The following is a 4,677-nucleotide window of genomic DNA, read 5'->3' on the forward strand; positions in this document are numbered from 1 at the left end:
TTCAATTTAAAAGTGGGCCCAAAGACAAAGTCCGGATAATCGAGATATCCGGATAATGGAGGTTCGACTGTATCAACAAAAGGAAGCCACGCGTCTTTCGCCAGACAACTTCAACATTATTTTTGGGGCAAAGGAGCCAAACTCCTGATGTTTGTAAAATCGGTAATTTTTCGAGTAACAAAACTTTGCTGAGTGAACAATTTACACATTTTTAGAACACGTACTTTTAAAAGGATTCGACTTGTCAAACACGCTACTTAGCTTACAGTAGTATCGCATAACAAAATACGACTGAAATCACAAATTGTTAAATTATCCCATTAATTAAGGCTAAGTTTACACTTGCGTAAATGATGTCGGATTCGTAAATGTTCCGGATTTATTCCATCTGGAGCATTTCAGTGGATTCTTGATTTGTTTAAATTACAGAATATTCGGATTTCGTTTCGTTCACAATAGAGAGTTAATCTGGAGACAAAAGAGAGCGAAGTAGGTGTGCGCTAGGCCAAGAAGTAAACGGAACATCCGTCGTGTTCGGATTTAAAGTATTCGGTTACGATTACTTTTCGACCCCGAATTCATCCTTTCGTGTATAAACGACAAAACGAATAGATCAGCTACCAAAAGTTACCACGGATTCGTCACGAATCCGATAACGTTGCCTTATAATTAATGTAAACTTAGCCTGGGGCACACAAACTTGTAAACTGCATATTGTCACGGCTGTCAGGATTATGCTGCAAAATATCACGCAACTTCTAATCTGTTTCCGTGATTAGTTAGCGGTACTGGGAAGGGGTTCGAGTATATCATTTCGGGATAAATATTTGGCGGCGGAATGACTATTAATATATATCACTCAAATATTACTCAATACAGCCTTTCTACTGTACTCGACAGTTTTGCAGTCCATCCAAGTGCCGGTGAATAGTAGTAACACTAGAATGTTGAGGACCGAGGCGAATCAAATAGATGGCCAACGCAAGATCAAAATACTCCTTTTGCCTGCTCCAGCTCACCTTGGTCACGGAGCACAACAGCCAAGTTGTTATAAGAATCTGCGACATGAATATGTTGAGATCCCAGCTTTACTATCTGTATAGTGAGAGCGTGCTTGTGATACTCCTTTGCTTGCTCTAGGTCACCTTGGCGATGGAGTACAAGGCCTATGTTTTTGTAACTGGTTGCGACATAGATATGCTCAGATCCCAGCTTTTGTAGAAAAATATAAAGAGCGCGCTCATAATACTTCTTTGCTTCCTCCAGGTCACCTTGGTCACAGAGTACAAAGCCTATGTTGTTGTAACTGGTTGCGACATGGATATGCTCAGATCCCAGCTTTGGTAGCAAAATAGCAAGAGCGCGCTCAAGATACTTCTTGGCTTGCTCCAGGTCTCCTTGGTCATGGAGAACAGTGCCTATGTTGTTGTAGCTGGTTGCGACATGGATATGCTCAGATCCCAGCATTTTTAGGTGAATATCAAGAGCGCGCTCATGGTACTTCTTTGCTTGCTCCAGGTTACCTTGGTCACGGAGTACACTGCCTATGTTGTTGTAACTGTATCCGACAACGATATGCTCAGATCCCAGCATTTTTAGGCGAATATCAAGAGCCTTCTCAAAATATTCTTTTGCTTGCTCCAGGTCACCTTGTTCACGGAGTACATCGGCTAAGGTATCATAACCGATTGCGATACCATAATGTTGAGATCCCAACTTTTGAATACCTATAGCAAGAGCGCACTCACAATACTCCTTTGCTTGCTCCAGGTAACCTTGGTAATGGAGTATGGAAGCTAAGTTATTATAAGTGGTTGCAAGATCAATTTGATGGTTTCCTGATGTTGCAGCTGAATAGCAAGAGCGCGCTCAAAATACTTCTTTGCTATCTCCAGTTACCTTGGTCATAGATTACAGTGCCTATGTTGTTGTAACTGGTTGCAACATCGATATGCTGAGGTCCCAGCTTATCTAGGCGAATATCTAGAGCGCGCTCATTGTACTTTTTTGCTTTCTCCAGGTCACCTAGACGATGGAGTACACGAGCCATGTCATTGTACCAGTTCTCGACATCAGAGTCGTTGTCTTGTGGCCGAATTTTAAGGGAAACTTCATGATAACGCTTTGCGTCTTGAAACTCACCCTTCTCGTAATGGATATCGCCTATTTTAGAATAGACTGCTGCGGAATTTTCCGCACCGAATAAACTGTCATGCTGAATTAATTTTAGCGCCAAATTACAAATGCTTTTACCTCTACCAAAGTCACCATGCTGAGCACAAATAGTGCTAAACCTAACGAAATGAATTGGATAATCTTTCACGCTTAAATTGGTATTTTTCATGACTTCAGATAAGTTATCTACACTGAATACACTTTCAATTTCTGTTATTAGGCACTTCAAATGAGGTACCAGCTGAAAACTATTAGAAATAGAGTCTACGTCATCAAGATTTTTCTTATCTATAAACTGATTAAATGATGTAATACCCCAATGAATGATTTGAAAATATTGAGCCTCGGAAAACTTTTTGATTCTAGTTTGGGTGACATTTCTTACTATTTGATGTACTTGAACGTGGACGCCACTCTCGTCTTCTTCAAGTAACAGCAGCGAGCTTTTTCGAATCCTCAAACCAATGATATCTTCGTCCGCAAATTCATCTAATCCGCTCCTATCGTTTTCACTCTCGACATTCAGTATGTACTTGATTACAAGGTCAAGGTTTAATGGTTGCTGACCACAGAGAGAAATGAAACTGAATGCGTGATACAAAACCTTGTCAGATGACATCGCGTTGTCTACGGCAAATGAAATCGCGGTGGTCATAGATATTGGGTAGGCTTGGTTTGTCATGGTAAGAACGGCCTCAGTGTTAGCACGCTTACCCTCGTTAACTTTCTCGAGGTAGCTTTTCCAGCCAAAATTCGAGGATGCTTCTCGAACTTGTTTGACAAAGATAGCGGCGCTTGCTAAGGCAAGGGGTTGGTAATCTAATGTCCGAGCAACTTCTTTTTCAGTCTCACCGTCAGCGATGCCGGAGAGGAATTCTAATAAGGAAATGGCGTCAGTTGGCATCATGCCCTTGCTCACAGAGATGTGATTGTTGAAAGAAGTTTCTGAAGGAATAGCAGCGGTGTCTTGCAATGTGATCAGCAGCTGACCTTTACACCAGTGAATGTTTTCGGTCCCTGGCAAATGACGATTCATTTCACTTAAGCTGTCGATATTGTCCACCACCAACAGCCACGATGAGTAAAGCTCAACTTTGGTACCAATTAACGACTTTATGTTGGCGATCTTCCCCTCCGTCTTCAGACCTTTGTCGATTACAGTATTTGTGACTGCGTACTCTGGACACTTTAGAAAACGAGCAAAAGAGATGTAGGATTCTAAGAGAGAATCAAGACTTTGCGCATTTAGAGTCATCACAAATGCATTCTCTCCCGCGATTTGTTTTTTTTCATCAAAGAATTTCTTTGCGGCAAGACGAGCTAATTGAGATTTGCCGCTTCCAGGGTTTCCTGAGATGTAGAGGGAAGTTAATCGGCTCTCGTTGGTTTCTTTCAGTTGCTTTAGCTGTTGAGATATTTTAGCCAACTCGTGATCTCGTTCGGCAACGTCGTGCGATGGCTTGGGTGGGAGAATGCAAATTGCCGCAGGTGCTTCAGTTTGTAACTGCTCTTGAAGGAGCTTTCGATGCTGTTCTGTTTCCTTAAGGGTTTCACCTTTTTCTTTAAGTTCCTGTTCTTTTTTTTTCAGTTCGTTCTTTAGGTGGTTAACTTCTTGCAAGACCTTTGCTAACTCGCTGGTCGGAAAACTCTTTTGATTTCTGGTTTCTTTAATCTTCAGATCGGAGAGGCGAAGTGCTTGAAAGGCAACTTCAACTTTAGCTACAGCAGTTTGAAATTCTGATTCCTTGACATGGCCTTGTGGCAAATGAGCAAAGTCTTGATTACGAAAATTTCTTAGATCATCCACATTTGATTGGACTACTGCGTTTAGGCCTCCTCCAATACAGTCCGAGTACAGTATAGCGTAAAAGAGCATGGTGCAATCCCATTCTTCTCTATTTCCGTTAACCATGGTTGCCAAAGAAGCTTGTTTTTTCTTTGGTTTTTCGGCGACTCTTGGTTTTTGAAGTCCAGTCCATTTCGGGGCTCGTCTTTCCATTCTCCCAAAGCGGTGGCCTTGTAGCGGTTGTCCCATTCTTGCTTGAAGATTGTTCGCAGGCCCTCAGTTATCGCATCAGTAGTGATAAAGCAGATCCTGAAGTAATTCAGTTGCTCGTCAGTGTATTCCGATCCAGTCGCCATATTCAGCCAGGCTCATGCGATCAGCTTTTAGTCAGCCCTTGCTAGAAATAATTGTTGCATTAATGTAGCAGTAGTAAAAAGGATCACTTAATTGAAATAATGTATATATCCTAAAATGCTTTTATTTTTACTGTTTTTTTATTTTATTTTATTTTTTCACAAACAATACCAAGTTCAAAGTGTTGTTTTGAATGTTACTCTGTGATTGTGATACATTTTACGAAAAAGGTACCCAGGACAGCGAATTTGATTTCATGTCATCATTACTGCATCGAGCGAACTGCGTCCACGGCGCAAACGTGCAAATTACAGGGAGCATTCAGTGAACAATGCATCTGTCTGGCAGGTCTACTGTACAGC

General features: G+C 41.5%; 1 pseudogene; it reads right to left on the reverse strand.

The window, feature by feature from the left end:
• The window catches only part of LOC138057339 (uncharacterized), a 5,107-nt pseudogene extending 577 nt beyond the window's left edge, over window positions 1–4,530 (reverse strand).
• Between the last annotated feature and the right edge of the window lie 147 nt (window positions 4,531–4,677).

Source organism: Montipora capricornis, chromosome 7 (assembly GCF_036669925.1).
Source record: "Montipora capricornis isolate CH-2021 chromosome 7, ASM3666992v2, whole genome shotgun sequence".
NCBI classification, from domain to species: domain Eukaryota; kingdom Metazoa; phylum Cnidaria; class Anthozoa; order Scleractinia; family Acroporidae; genus Montipora; species Montipora capricornis.